The 16,544-nt window shown below is 44.5% G+C and overlaps 1 protein-coding gene across 1 annotated transcript in view; it reads right to left on the minus strand.

Moving 5' to 3' along the window:
* Positions 1-16,246, minus strand: part of LOC146797776 (suppressor of cytokine signaling 5-like) — a 36,758-nt gene extending 20,512 nt beyond the window's left edge. The window contains exon 1 of the mRNA XM_085624965.1: positions 16,111-16,246. The gene's annotated coding sequence lies outside the window, so the exon portion shown is untranslated. The remainder of the gene's footprint in view (positions 1-16,110) is intronic.
* Between the last annotated feature and the right edge of the window lie 298 nt (positions 16,247-16,544).

Raw genomic sequence — 16,544 nt, forward strand, 5'->3', positions numbered from 1 at the left:
GGACTAATCCTGGAGGAGCCTAAAATTTTTGGGATAAGAGGGTCAATGTACAATGCGAAGAGGATCGGGGAGCAGGGGCAGCCTTGACGGGTGCCTCTTTTTATGGCCATCTTCTCAGAGCTCTCTCCCATAACCACCACCCTCGCAACTGGATCTACATACATTGCTTTGAGAGCTCTGATAACTTTCTCCCCGAATCCTCTCCCTACCAGTACGCCCCATAGGAAATCCTAGACGACCCTATCGAAGGCCTTTTCTGCGTCGAGCAAGATCATGGCCATCTCCCCTCCCCCTGCTACCTGGGCATCGAACAGCGCTATTGCTCTTCTAATGTGATCCGTAGTGCTGCGGCCCGGAATAAATCCGTGTTGCCAGGGGGAGACAAGACCCCCAATGATCCTGCCCATCCTCTTCGCCCAGATCTTTGAGTATACCTTAGTGTCCGCATTAATTAGCGAGATTGGGCGGTAGGAGCCTAGTTTCTCCGGCGGTTTCCCTTTCTTATGAAAGACTACAATATTGGTTTCTCGCCAAGAGGCCGGAACCACTCCTGTACACATTACTCCATTAAATAAATCCACTAATAACGGTAAAATCACTGGTTCTAAACATCTGTAGACCTCCAGAGGGATCCCATCCGGGCCGGTGGCCTTACCGGAGGCTAGCTCACGCAGAGCCTTGCTTATCTCTCCCCCACTAATATCTCTATCCAGTGCATCCTTCTCCAAAATATTAAGACGGGGACCCTTATCCACCACCTCGACCCCCTGATTACCGTCCCGCGTTTCCTCATCATGCAGGCGTTGATAGAAGTTTTTAAAAGCCTGAATTATCTCATTTGTCTGCGTGAATTCCTCCCCATTTTCTTCAATCAGGGAAATAATATTCCTAGCTTTCCCCCGTCTTATTTGCAGAGCTAAAACTCTGCCTGCTTGCTCTCCCGTTTCGTAACGCTTGGTCTTAGATGTTTGATACTCTCCTGAAGCCTTCTGGGTAATCGACTTCTGAAGTTCCGCTCTAATTTTCAGCAGTTCGCTCTGACTCTTACTACTGTCCCCTCCCATAATTATATCTCTCATATGCTGTTCTTCTGCATCAGACAGAATACCCATTAACCTCTCGCCTTCCCTCTTCTCCTCCTTTCTTGTCCTGGCCCCGAAACTTATAGATTCCCCCCTTAAAGCCGCTTTGAATGACTCCCAAACACAATTCCTAGAAGCGCTATACCTATTGGCAGCAAAAAACTCATCTACCCATTTCAACATATGCTCGGTAAATCTTATATCCCCCAATAAACGCCTCTCAAAAGTCCACCTGGTCCTGACCCTATCAAGTCCGGATATTTCATAAGACAATAGCAGAGGATTATGGTCAGACAATAACTTCGGTAGTTTCGTTATTCCTACTCTATTTATTTCATTGGAAGAAATAAAAAAATAGTCCAACTTAGTGAACTTCTGATAGGGATTTGAAAAATAAGTATAACCAGGTTTTAATGGTTCTTTTGCACCCCATACATCCTTCAACCCATGAGAGTTGATATGGGCTTTTATTGCCCTAAAAACTCTTGGTTTACGACCCTGATACACAGCAGAGTCGCTCCAATCAGAGGAAATATTTAAATCTCCGCACAAGATTATGGGGATAGGCCAGGTAGCTAGCTCTAATTCTAGAAAGTCAAAGAGCTCCGGATCATCTTCGTTTGACCCATACACTACACAAAGTGTCAGGCCCCTTTCTAATTCGACTAAAACCCATCTACCATTGCTATCCGACTTAGTCCGCCTAACCCCTCCCAAAACATTTTTTAATAAGATCGCAACTCCCCTGTTTGTTGAAGATTGGGTAGAGCAGGCCACCATCTCAAAGCCACTGACAGATATAAGGCTCCTTTTAGACCAAGGAAGGTGGGTCTCCTGAAGACAGAGAATATCTAGTCTATTATTCTTAACAAAGTGCGCCAGCCTTAAACGTTTCCTCCAATCATTTAGCCCACCTATATTTATAGAGCAAACCCGAATGCCCACCATCTTGATGCACTATTAGAACATAACAAAAAACCTGCTCCTCAGAATACTTCTGTATCCATAAAGCCTTTATCTGACTAAAAAAAAAAAAAAAAAAAAAACACACAAGATGAAACAAACTGCAATTTTTCCCCTTATTTTCCCCCATTGACCCCCAGACCCCCACCTCCCTTCCTCCCACCCCGATCTCCCTCCCTTCCAATGTGAACCCCACCCCTTTCACTGTCCCGAACCCGAACCCTTCTTGGTGAAGCGCTCAGACCTAGTCTGTGCATGTGATGGTGCTGTAGTGGGCAGATGAGGACAAGCACTGAGAAAACCAAATACCTGGAACCCTTTATAACCCCTTATTTTAACTACTCTAACTATTTAACCCTATCAGAGTGACTAATATCCCGACCACCCCCAGTATAAGATTATTTTACACCCAGTATCCAGTCCACAAACTAATCAGCCTTCTTGCCCAAAGAGACCAGATACTCCTTTGCTTTAATTTCTGATGAAAAAAAAGAGAGTCCTCCCTTCGTTAATCACTTTTAACTGAGCCGGATTTATGAGATGGGCTTGAATCCTCTTCTCCTGAAACGATTTAATCATTTCTCTTAACCGCCATCTTCTCTCCACAGTCGTGTGGCAATAATCAGGACGGACAAAGAAGGAAAACCCGTCACCACTCCTCCTAGCATCCGGTCTAGCCTTTTCTGCAATGGACTGTCTCAATATGAAGTTGCCAAAAAATATTAATACCGCTCTGAGTTTGTCGCCTTCTTTGACATTGGACCGAATTTTAAAGGGGGTACGATGTACTCGTATTTCGATAGACCAGTTCCAGCTTGAAAGCTCTGGAAATACTTGTTCAAAGAGCTTGATGATTAATGCCCGTATGTCCGACCCTTCCATCCCCTCCGGGATCCCCAAGGCTCTAAAGTTATTCCTGCGGAGCCTGTTCTCCATCTCCTCCATTTTCCACTGTAGGTCCACAACCTGGGAGCATTGGGCATTGACTTTGCTTGTGGACTCAGCCACCTCGGCCTCCGTGGATACCACCCTCTCCTCCAGATTGGATACTCTATCCGCCGTATTAGTACAGACTTTCGATAGCTTTCTTACTACTCCCTGCATCTTCCTCATGGCGGCCTGTGCCTTGCGATTATCCTGGCGTGTTTCATCTCTGTGGGCAAGTATCTCCTGGTGTATGGTCTCCAGGAGGGAACGATGAGTACTATCCGCCGCAGGTCCTCCCTGCAGAGTTAAGTCAGGAGAGTGATCCCAGCTCAGTTCTCGGGAGGAGTGAGCTATTTTCAGAGACTGACTCTTCACCACCAGAGGCCGCACAATAGTTGCCGGAAGACCATGCTCAGAATCAGATTCTGAACCTGAATAGGAGCTACGTTCTTCTTCCTCGGACCACTCCGCCCCATCAGAGACAGAGAAGTAGTATTCACTTGGCGCTTTTTCCTTATCGGTAGTCAAACTAGTAGGCGACGGGTCAGCTTTCTGTGGCTCAGTGTTTACTAGTGTTCCCAGCCCTGGCTGACTTCCCAAAATACTGCCACATCCTTTCCCCATATCTAAGGATGCAATGGTGACCTCCATAGGGGTCGACTCGTCTGGGGCAACTTCAGTATCTGCAGGGACAGATGACAAACATATTAGCTGAAGGTATACCCATGGTAGAGTCCGTGCGTTCCTCGGAAGTCAAGAAAGAGTTATCAGGAAGAGTATCCACCAGTAGGCTTGCACCTACCTCCGCAGCCTTGAGGCCCTTCTCCTTGCCAACCTTAGGGAAGATGTCCGCGATTGATACTGCCGCAAGCCGGGTCCTACCTGCTGCCTTCTTTTCGTTTGTCCTGCTGATATTTGAGGTCCTTGCAAATTCTCATCACCCTCAGGCTCGGTCTCCTCCCTCTGAGATTTTTTCCTGTGGAGCGCCGATTTTGAGGCCGCAGCCACTTTAGGGGCCAGTATATCCCTCTGCGCTCTCAGACCCAATGATCGCCTGCCAAGACCGCCGAGACTGCTGTGACTGCCACTGTCAGACTCCCGCGAGCTGCACGCTGCCATTCTCCGCTGCCTCGGCGCCTGGCTCCGCCCCTTCTCACGGAGTCCGTGGGCGGAAGAGAGAGCTGCAAATGCAGCCAGCGCCAAACGAAGGGCCTGTCTAGAAAGCCGACACCTGGTTAGTGCTGTCGGCATAGCCGGTTTCCCTAGCCGTTAATCCCAGCAATATTTACCGAGATCGGGTGGGACCGTGTCAACGGCTGAAAATCTCCTTGGGGCTTAATTCATTGTCCTCACAGCCCAGCTGCGTCGGCCTCCGTTACGGGGCCGCCATCTTGCTTCCATGTCTGACTCTGACTCAGACAAGGCTTCTGCCCTTACTCCTAATATAGACAACGAAGCCCTGCAAAAAATCCTTCATAAGGAATTGAGGTCCTGCATGTTTGAGACCTTAAGTCAGATCATGTCCTCTAAAAGGTCACTCCCTGATGAGGACGAAATCTCAGAAATTCCAAACCCCTACTCTGACAAGATCACTGAATTAAGGGGTAAAAGACTTAAGAAAAGTAAAAACATTGATAAGAACAATATAGGAGGTCCAATCACCTCATCAATTCAGGGAGGTCTTAGCACTACAACTTCTAATGGAGGTCCTCGCACCTTTAACTCCCAAGGTGTCCCTAGCGGCACGACTTATCTGGGTGTCCTTAGCAGCACAAAACATCTGGGTGTCCCTAGCAGCACAAAATATCATAATGCTCTTTACAATATGGGAGATAACGAATCTAATGATATAGAATCCTCAGACACACCTGATGAGTATGTCCTTGATGAAGATGATCAAGAATTTTACAATCCATAAGAGGAACTCCCATCATCCTCTAAGGACATTATCCTTGACCCCTTAGGGGGAAGAAACGTTTTCCCCATTAAATCTGAAACACCCAAGAAGTTCCGAGTGGTTCCCTCAGGACCATGTCACAAAATTCATTAAAAAAATGGATAAGAAACCTCTTAGAAAGGGACACTCGTAACATCCTTAGAGCTGAATGCTCTAGACCTTCTACTGAGGATAAAAGCTGCTATACACCCAATTTGGACCCTGAACTCATTAAATTCCTATTCAAACTTGGACGTGATCCAAGAAAAGGGATGGAAAAATCCCTGAAAGGGTGCCAAGACCGTCTTCTCAACGTACTGGGACCAATAGCCAGAATACTAGATTCCGCAGAAGACAACCACATCAATGGCACCCCTCTCAACACCAATCTCATCAGGGGATGGAGCCAGAGAGCATTAATTCTACTGGGTAAGCCGGCGCTAGCATTAATGCAGAAAGACAAAGTCGTTTTCACTAAAATAACTCCAAAACTAACTGACATGGCGGATAAAGAACCCTTGCAAGACCCAAAAGGTTTACTCTTTGGAGAAGACCTCATTAAATCCTTGGGGGAAAGACGTCTCCACTTTCACCGCCCTGGACAAGGCACAGCAAAATATGCACAGAATTTTCAATCCTAATCTTTTTGGGTGGGCCAGAAGACAGGGCCTCTCTTCCGGCTGCTTCAATCAGAAGGCCATTTCCAAGATTCTGTGGTTTCGGAAGAGGGTATCAGCAGTACAACGTGCCTCAATTTTACCCCTAGAGAATTCGAGGCCAACGCATCAGAGGATTTAGATCCCGTGGAACCTTCATCTCAAACAACCCTGCAAGTGATAACTCTCTCCCCTCTCCTTCTTTCTCCCAAAAAGTGGGTGGCAGACTCAAATTCCTCCTTCACAATTGGAGATTGATCACTCAAGATCCTTGGTTCTTAAACACTGTCAATGGGTTTATGATCGATTTGACTCACATACCTTTGCAAACTTCTTTCCCGAGAGACATGCCTCTCTCTCCAGAGCAACAAAAAATAATAGAGGAGGAGATCTCCTCTATGCTTCAGAAAGGAGCCATAATAGAGGTCCCATTAGAAACTTTAAGATTTATAAGCACACTCTTTCTTGTAAAAAAGAAAGACAAAGGTTAGAGACCTGTCATAAACTTAAGAGAACTAAACAAATATTTGATTTAAAGACACTTCACGATGGAGGGCATCCATCTCTTGAGGGATTTACTTCTAGAGGGAGACTGGCTAGTCAAACGGGACCTAAAGGATGCTTACTTCACCATTCCTATGGCCGAATTCCACCAACCCTTTCTTCAATTTGTCTGGAAAAAAATCACCTTTACCAATTTCCGGCTCTCCCCTTCAGACTCTTCTCTGCCCCTTGGTGCTTCACCAAGGTCATGAGAGCTGTTGCCTCATCCCTAAGAATAAGGGGCATTCGTTTAATCATTTACTTAGACGACATTCTTATAATGTCTCAAGATCCTTCACAACTAGCTGAAGACTGTGATGGATCTCCTAGAAAGTTTAAGATTCATCATAAACAAAGAAAAATCAATTCTGTCCCCTTCCAGATCTCTGGAGTTCCTAGGTTTCACAGTAGACACATTGAAATGTCTCCTTTTACTACCTTCCAAAAAGATAACCAAAATCAGGAAGGAAATAAGACACGTCCTGAAACAGCAAGACTTATCTCAGAGAGCTAGCCAGACTTCTGGGTCTCCTCTCCTCCTCCAGTCAAGCCATCTTTCCCGGTCCCCTCAACTATCAGGCCCTTCATAGGGTAAAGGTTAGAGCCCTAAGTTCTGGCCTCTGGTATGGAGATCGGATCTGTCTGGATCAAGAAGCCAAATCGGAACTAGCCTGGTGGCTCAAGAACCTAGATGCGTGGAACAGAAAAGCAATCTTTGGTTCAAAACCAGAGTTTGTTTTAGAATCAGATGCAAGCCTTCATGGCTGGGGAGCTTGCCTTCTCCATCAGAACACTGGTGGTATCTAGTCACAAGAGGAATCATCTCACCACATAAATTATTTAGAACTAACAGCTGGGCTTTACGCCCTCATGAGCTTCAAACACTCTCTCCAGGGGAGGTCAGTCATTCTAAAGATGGGCAACATCTCAGCGGTAGCCTATATAAATCGTCTGGGAGGCACCAGATCTGCGGACCTCTCGAATCTAGCAAAGAAACTTTGGGTGTTCTGTCTGGAACACAAGATCGCTCTCAAAGCGGAATACCTTCCGGGGAAATCAAACATCTCTGCAGACTGAAACTCAAGATTCCTGTTAGACCACAGCAATTGGAAACTGAATGTTTCCGTGTTCAGGACCCTAAACAAGATCTGGGGCCCTCTAGAGATAGACTTATTTGCGAGCAGACTAACCTTTCAACTGGAGGACAACTTCAGCTGGATGCCCGACCCGGGTGCTCTAGCAGTCAATGCCTTACTACAATCTTGGAAAGGAGCCAAGGTGTACACATTCCCTCCCTTTGTCATGATTCAGAGAGTTCTTCAGATAGTGAGAAAGGATCAGTGCTTCCTTGTCCTAATAACTCCCTTTTGGCCATCCCAAGCATGGTTCCCCACCACTCTAGAACTAGCTTGCAACCCCACCCCCTTCTTAATTCCTACCCTAGAGAATCTTCTTGCAGACGTAGATGGAGGAATTTCACCCCCTAATTCAGAACAGGAGTTTAACCCTTCTTGCCTGCAGAGTGTCAGGAGATCCAATGAAATCTCAGGACTTTCAGCGACTGCTGCAACTCTCCTCAGAGAGTCTTGGGCCCCAGGCACTAACTACAGATATAACAACATATGGAGAATCTGGGTACGTTGGTGCCTGGAAAGGAACCTGGATTCCTTGGAAGCACCTATTGTTGACATAGTTAACTTCCTTGTTAAACAATTTGATAAAGACCTCAGCTATAGAACTATCAATTGCTATAGAGCGGCTATTTCTGCTGGTCATGTCCTTGTCAACGGTAAAACGGTAGGTAAAAATGTCATTGTTTGTAGAGTGATGAAAAGCATTTGTTTAAGAAGACCTCCTAAACCTAAATATGAAATTCTTTGGGATGTTAAACTAATCCTTGATCTTTTCAACAACTGGCATGTTAATACTCTCCCCAATAGGGAAAAAAAACCTTTCCATTAAGCTGGCTACTCTACTATGCCTAATCTCATGAAGATGGGTCTCTGATGTCAAAGCCCTGGAGATTACGTATAGATCTCATAACATGTTCGGAGTTAAATTTGAGATTTATAGAAGAACAAAGACTATGTATGATTCAATCTTTTTCCCACGTTTTGATTTATGTCCAAAACTTTGCGTTGTGGACTGCATGAGAGAGTATGATCGCAGAATGTTTGCTCTTCACCCTCAGGATGTTAACCAATTACTTATATCCTTTGTTAAACCCCTCAAAGGCATAACCTCAACCTCTATTGCTAGATGGGTTAAGACGGTTATGAGTTTAGCAGGTATTGACTTAAAGAAATTTCAAGCTCACTCCCTTAGCGGTGCTATGGCCAGTAAATCTCTCTCGTCTGGAGGTAAGTTGGATGACATTCTCAAAGCTGCTGACTGGGCAAATGCTAGCACCTTTGCACACCATTATTGCAAGCCTATTGAACATATGATGTTGTTTTACAAAGCTACCAACTGCATAATGTAGCCTCCGTTCTCGTAATGAAATTGCGATTCTCATATTACCATGACTAGAGAATCTGGATTTCATTAAAGACACAAAGGCTGACATTATCCCTCCCATCCCACCCCTTGGTGGTCTTACAATGGTTTAATGCTGTTTTTGTTACAGTTTATTACTGTACTTTGTACTAACAGTACTTGTTTCATCTCGTGTTCCTTTTAGCTTGATAAGCTTGACACTATTTTTTACATTCAAGAGATATTTACTTCTTTCTCTTTTCAGGTACCGCTCCTTAACTGTGTGTAGTCTGGCCTTTGGTTTTACCTTCGTTTTTCCTTCTCCTTCATCTTGCTCATCAGAAGATCGTTTTGATGTTTCAAGTTTCATGAACTTATTTTCCTCCACATTTAAAAGAGGCAGATTGTTGATGGCTCATGCCTTTCATGTGTTGCTATTGTTGTATTCTGGAATCTTTTAATATTGTGATGTAAGCGGCTGCTTGGACTGCATTAAAGGAATAATGCATAATGTCAGCCTCCCTGTCTTTAATGAAATCCAGATTCTCTAGTCATGGTAATATGAGAATCGCAATTCTCTTCATACACTGGCATTGTGAATATACTGAAAAAGTCACTGGCTAATATTCTACTGCAGTACGCAAAGCCCAGCGTTAATTAAAAAAGACCATTAAATCAAATAACTTCAGGCTCTAATATCTGAAGATATAATGATGTGTAAAAGAAAAGTTCACCCACTTAAGAATCGTTGGTTTTCCATATTAAGATGTACCTGAACTTAATTTAATCCTCGCCAAATCAACAGTAGACAAATCTAATTTCATGTGACACAAATGTTACTTTTTAAATACTTAATAAACAACAAATGTGTCAGCATCCAGCACCCTTGTCTGAAAATAGTGAATTCTGTAATTACACATGTCCATTTAGCAGCAATAACTTGAAATAAATATTTCCTATCTGCTAGAATTTAACCTCCCAGATCAGCAGGGAGAAATCTGGCACACTTAAAGTGTTGAACCTCCAAGATGTTTCAGGATACCAGATTATGCACAGCTCTCTTTAGATCTCCCCAAATTATCGCTGTGGGTTAGAAATCTAGACGCTAACTTGGCCATTCCAAAATTATATTTTGCTTTATCAGCCAATAATTCATGAATTTGCTTGTATATTTTGGGTCATTGTCAGGGCCATTAGAATTATGCGACAGGGGAGGGCCAAATTATGAGTCAAAGAAAACCACATTATGCGGTATAATGCAGCACATTTTGCAATAGTATTACTTTGTCATCTTTAAACTTGGTAACACTGTCTGGGCATTGGTTGAAACTCATTAGTACCAGTTTAATATCCAAATATAGCAATAAGCAACAATGTTGAGCAGTCAAAAACACGTGCTGCTGTCTATTTAGCAACTTTTGAACAGTTTGAGCTAGAAACAAAACAGATTTTGTTAAAATCTGCAGATCATGAGGCAGCTGATTGATTATGTGGCAAATGCGGCAAAACTACACTTATGCGAAATTGCTGTGGACTCTCAATCGCAGAATTCCAGTGGCCCTGGTGATTATTGTGCTGCAAGATCCACATTAGCTGATGGACAGATGAACTCACATTTCCTCTAGAGTGTGCTGGTATACAAAGGAACTCATGGAGGACTCAATGATTGGGATGCTTAAGATTATATAGATGCGCAGTAGGCCCAAATAACCCTTTCTCAATCATGCTTGATAGTTGGTATGAGGTTCTATGATAACCAATATTTAGCTTCTGCAAACCCGATGTGGTGCATTACGGCCAAAAAACTCCATCTTGATCTCATCTCTCAAAAGAACATTGTTCAGAAAGTATTGTGATTCATTCAGATGCTGTTTTGCAAACTTATGCAATAAAGCATGCTTCATTTTTGAGAAAATATGGATTCTCCTACCATTCCATGAAGGTTTTACTTCATTAGACTTTTCCTATTTAAATTAGAGTATTTCTATACACAGATCAAACCACAAGGACAGTGAAGCATTTTAGTAGTAATAAAACTGGCCTCTGGCTGCTGCCGAGAACATAGAAAAGGGGTGGAATAATCTGAAAAGTATTACCACTGGACAAAGTTTGAAAACAGATTTTTAAAATCCTTTCAGAATGCATGGAGATCAGGATTTAATGTGATGTCATAGGGATGAGGTTCCCTTGAGCTAAGCTTGAGAAAGTCTGCTTAAATGTTTTGGTTTTTCTGGGTCTAAGGATGTCCACTGTTCGATTTGTGCCTTTCATTTTCCTTGGAGTGCAGTCCCACAAACTCGAATTTTTACCATACTGATAGAGGGTTGTAGCTTGCATGGTTTTGATTTGGGGTTCTTTGTGATCTCTGGAAGCATTCATATAGTTTACTTTTGGGATGCCTACTCCTAGGTAAGCTGGCAACCATGTTTAACTTTCCTCATTTGTAAATCATCTTTCGCACTATGGAATGATGGACGTTCTACTATTATGACATGTAACAGTTTGATGAACAGCAAATATTCTTTCCCTGAGACGGCCACAGATCATTTTTTGAACAAGGTATGGTGTGGTACCACAAGCCTGCATGCGCAGGACAAAACTGACAACTTTTCTAATTTTACACGCAAGAGTCAGCACTTCTTGACAATTAAGTAATCATATGCACTTGATTAGCTGCATCGGAATCAGGTATGGCAGTAAGAACACACTTACTTTTTCACAATTGGCATACAAACGTTGATAGAGTTTTTGTTTAATAAATAATGTAAGTGACGTTTGTGTTACTTTTCACATGAGGTTACATTTGCCTACTCTTAGGACTTGGCGAGGACTAGATGAATATCAGACTTAGGTTTACATATGTTGAACCACTGAATCTTAAGCAGGTGTACCTCCTTTTTTGCTCTAATGTATATATCCCCCCCCCCCCAAAAAAAGGCCATCCTTTTCTTTCTAAAGTTATTTTTTCTTACTCAGTAAATGCACAAGAATTGACATCACTGGTTTCTCTAATAATTCTCGCAAAAACAGCCTTCAACAGAAGAAACCAATCAAGGAGTCATTTCCATCAGCACAGGAAGTGACATCACTGGATTTCCCATCATCCATCTGCACAGGAAGTGAAAATGCGCCTCTCCCCTGTTAGGACCTACTTAATGACTGTCAGAGTGTGAACATGTGCAGAAGGCAAATCCATCTACACCAAGTGCCAGGAACCCTGGTCCTTCACCTTCCTGCCACTACCATGCTGAGACTCTCCACGCCCTCAACCCCAGCTGCTGCCTCGCCACACCATACAATACAGAGGGAACATTCTCCTGCGCTTCCTGCTAGCTTTCATTCTCTTACCCACACCCACCACAACAACAAAACCCAACAACCCACTCTCACAATCCTGCAACCACCCACACAACACTCCACACTATCATGCATGCTCCTCAGCACCTGCTCACTCACAAAACACACTACAGAGATCTGGGAGCTGCTGCACAACAATGTCCCTGAGCTGGTTTTCCTAACAGAAACCTGGCTGAACCCTGCATCAGCACCCAACATTGCAACAGCAATCTTACCCGGCTACAAGATAACCAGGCAAAACAGATTTTACAAGCCTGGTGGCAGAATTGCCATCATTCACAAAAACACCAACAGCTGCACTACATCCATGGACACAGCATTCTCCAACATGGAACACCTGTCATTCCAGCTTCATGGCTCAGCCAACTTCACACTAAGAGGCACTCTCATCTACAGACCACCAGGGCAGCGCTCCAACTTCACCCACACTATCAGGGACTTTGTTGCACCACTCGCGTTCAATGTTAGCAATTATGTCCTACTCGGTCGGAAACCTGAACATCCACCAGCAAGATCATGCCAACCCAAACTCAAGAGCACTCAATGAAGACCTTGCAAGCCTGGGCCTCACCAAATGACTAAAGGGACCTACTCACGTTGCCGAACAGCTCCTGGACCCTATTTTCACCAAGTTCAGCAACATCCGAGTCGAAGAGCCCACATCAGTCCTCTGGACAGACAATGCCCTTGTCAACATCAGCATCCCCGTCTCGGTCCACTGTCAGACCAGCCTGCTGAAACACCCACTGACCCGACACAGCAACGACTCCCCCCCCCCCCCCACCCCCCGAAAGACATCAACAATTGGATCACCTCTGCGTTGACCTCCCCTCGCCCTAAAACACAGCAATAAAACAAGATTTAGACTGCAGGCCAGTTGGTACATAGAGGAACTCAGACTGATGAAACACTACTACACACAACAGGAGCATAAATGGAGAATGAGCCAGTACAATGCAGACAGGAACATGTTAAAATCTGCCCTAAGACACTAACACCAAATAATAAGGATCACTAAATGATCTGACAGACTGCATCAATGCTATCACCAAGAGAAGAAAAGACATCTTCTCCACTTGGAAAGATTTCACCTCACCATTGGCCGCCTCCAACACGATTACCCCCTCGCAGGACCTCTGCAACAATCTCTTTCAATTCTTCAGCAACTAAATCACCACCGTTTATAGCAACTTCTCCCCACAACCTAACCCAACAGACCTCTTCAAACGCCTCACGATCTTTTACAAAGAATCAATGCTAACCACATAGCCCATCATCACCCCAGAAGAAACTGCAGCCACCATGAAGTCCATCCACTCAGGGACCCCCATCGGACCCATACCCCCACCACGCTTACTCCAGAGAACTTCAACCTATCGGCACCATGCTCACACCCTTTCTAAATGCTTCCACCTCTTCCGCGACTTTCCCCAGATGTTTGGAAACACACAACTGTCCTCCCAATGCAGAAGAAACCCTCTGCAGATCCTTCAATGCTCAGCAACTACAGTCCGAAATCCCTGCTACCTACCATTCCTGGCCAAGGTCTTAGAGAAAATCATCAACAGACATCGCATTGAAAATCTCATCAACCATCAACTACTTGACACCACTCGGTCTTGTTTCAGACCCAACCACAGCATGGAAACTGCTTTGTTGCTACCATGGATGGCATACGTATGACTCTGGACAGAGGAGAAACAGCGGCCGTCATCCTCCTTGAACCTTCCGCAGCATTTTACACAGCCTCTGACCCCAACCTCATCCAACACCTACACAATATCGAATTTCAAGGACACGCACGCCAACAGATCTGCTCTTTCCTGACAGGATGGACCTAGTCAGTCAACATCGATTATCGCCGGACCGCCGATTTCTTCGTTCTGCTGCATACCGCGCTTTGACTTCATCAAACCCGCTACAAGATTACTGGGACTTTCCCGACACCACAGCTCTGTGCCCAGACGGATCTCTACCATTACAGGTGATGACACACATACAATACAGAAACACTCTACACACAAGCAATTCCATGGAAGACCATCCCAACTATTACTACCCACGCCTTGAGAAAGCCCCAGGCCTGCGGGCCAAGAGGGGGCGAAACACATGTTGCTGTATCCTATATGCACTGTGGTTCCGACTTTGGAACACTACAGATCTGAAAAATAAAGAGACATATTGCACAATTCCAGGATTATAGACTCATTGGATACATTGGAACTACAAAATGATGGAATACACACTGATCCTCCCTGAGCCAGACCCTCTTCAACTCTTACATGATCCCTTAAGCCAGCAACATCCGCTCTCAGGATATCAATGTCCTCTCCGATGACCCACAACTCATTCTCTCCCTCACGGAGAAGACAACCAGATCAAGTTCAATACCTGCATGACTGAAATCACTCACTGGAAGAAGAACAACTGTTAAAGCTGAACACCGACAAGACCGAAATCATGAGCTTCGGGAAGAGAAAATCAGTGGGACTCCACCTGGTGGACAACAGACCCACACCACCCATGCCAATAACCCCTGAATCATCGACAGTAAACTGAACATGACTGTCCAAGTCAATGCTATCACCGCCCCATGTTTCCGTACTCTGAAGATGCTGAGGAAGATTTTCAAATGGCTCCCAACAAGTACCAGGAAAACCATCACGCAAACCCCTATCAAAAGAAAGATGGACTATGGGGACACCCTCCATGTCTGGATCAAGAAAAAACTCACCAGAATGCTTCAGACCATTCAGAACTCGGTGGTTGGATTCACTCTCAAACTCCCATGACACACACACCACACCTGAAGAAGCTCCACTGGTTTCCCATTAACAAATAAGCACAATTCAAACTCCTCAGCCACATTTTTGAGGCACTACATAACACTGGTCCAGCCTACCTCAACAATCGCTTCGGCTTTCACAAACATTCCAGACACATCCCATGTCCAGACTCCTACTTGTACAAATCCCATGGATATGAAAAAGCTGATCTGGCAGTCCGGCTTTTTTATACATTGCTTCTAAAGCATGGGATGACTTGCTACTACACATAGGATCCTCCTCCTCACTCCTTCAATTCTGCAAGAAGCTGAAGACCTAGCTTTTCAAGTAGTGCCACTAGGCCTTAGTTGTGCCTAGATTCACACCTCCTCTGAGCCAGGATACCTTCCCGGGTGACAGTGTGCTCTTCAAATCTGCATAACATAAAATATGCAGGTCTACTTTCATTGCCAATTCATCCTCGGATGAAGAAAGGGCATCTATATTCTAGATGCGTGTACAGTGTTGTTTTATTCAATCTGTTAAATACAGTGACCCTAAGTTTAGAATAGAGATGTCCAAAAAGTCTGATATTTCTGCATCTTCTGGATAGTTGAACTACACTGTTAAGTCTTCCTCTTCCCATTGAGGTACTCCTGCTTAGCATCTAAAGCCAATGCAAAATACCCCTGGACCCAACTCTAAAGCAGTCGTCCACCGTGGCTATGTATACTATGTTTACAAACTATTTCGGCGTGGGTCATTCTGGTTGTCATGTTTACCTTACCTCGTGCTTTCAACTGTTGTAATGTTTGGTGAAGTAAGGGGACTGGATTTAAGAAACAAACACATTTCTCATCAAGGCAACTCCAGTATTCCACAATTATGTTCTAAGTCCTCCCCTGAAAATATAAAGGATGTAAGGCTGAGAGTCGTCAACACCTGGCAGACGAGTAGATTACTTCGTGGTTATGGGAGTCCTGGCTTCAACTTAAAACTAAGTTTTCAAGGATACGACAAATGTTTCAGTCCTATTATTTTAGGAAACGAATATGCTCGCACATTGCTGAAGTATAGGACAGCAGGAGACTGAAAATCTGAGGCACTTAATTGTTCGTGGTCGCCGTACTTGGGGATCCAACCCTTTTGTGCATTTTTCCAATGGTATTGGTACAAAAACACAAATAACAGAGTGAGCCCAGCGCTCAAAATATTCAAAATATGAACTGTCTGTTATCACCCGACAGTAAACAATATATGCCTAAAATGTGTTCCCACTAGTCATGACATCTTCAAGGTGCTCATGATTGAATGGTGTCAGAAGCTTATTGTGGTCGCTGCCTATTGATCACTAGTGCTATAAGCAGTTACTTAAACAAGAACGGTGACCATCTGCCCGTACTTACACAGAGCATCCCCGAATTCAGACTCATGTCCGTACTCCTTTGCTGGTCTTCCAAATCCAACGGATGTAATTTGTTCGTAATTGTAGCTCTTCCGGATCGCATAACAACCAATCCCTCTGTTGAACATATTCTGAGGGTCATTCAGGGAGTGGAAGGTTCTGCTAATGTGTCAGGTGACCTAGAATTGGAGCATTGAGGGCAACGTTAGCCAATCCTGGTGCGTCATACAGACTACCGATGTGCTGATTGACTGTGCAATGTGCTGATTGGCTGTGCAATCTTCATTAGCCTTTGGCCGAGCGTTCCTCTTAAAGTCGGCGGGAACCGCCCGTCTTGGCGTGAGGCAGATTTAATTGTTGTTTCACCGCGGTGGGTTTTTAGGCTCTGACTGAGCGTGGGGGCGATGACGGTATGTTTCGAACCGGGCAGACTTC

Source organism: Triturus cristatus, chromosome 9 (assembly GCF_964204655.1).
Source record: "Triturus cristatus chromosome 9, aTriCri1.1, whole genome shotgun sequence".
Classification (NCBI taxonomy): domain Eukaryota; kingdom Metazoa; phylum Chordata; class Amphibia; order Caudata; family Salamandridae; genus Triturus; species Triturus cristatus.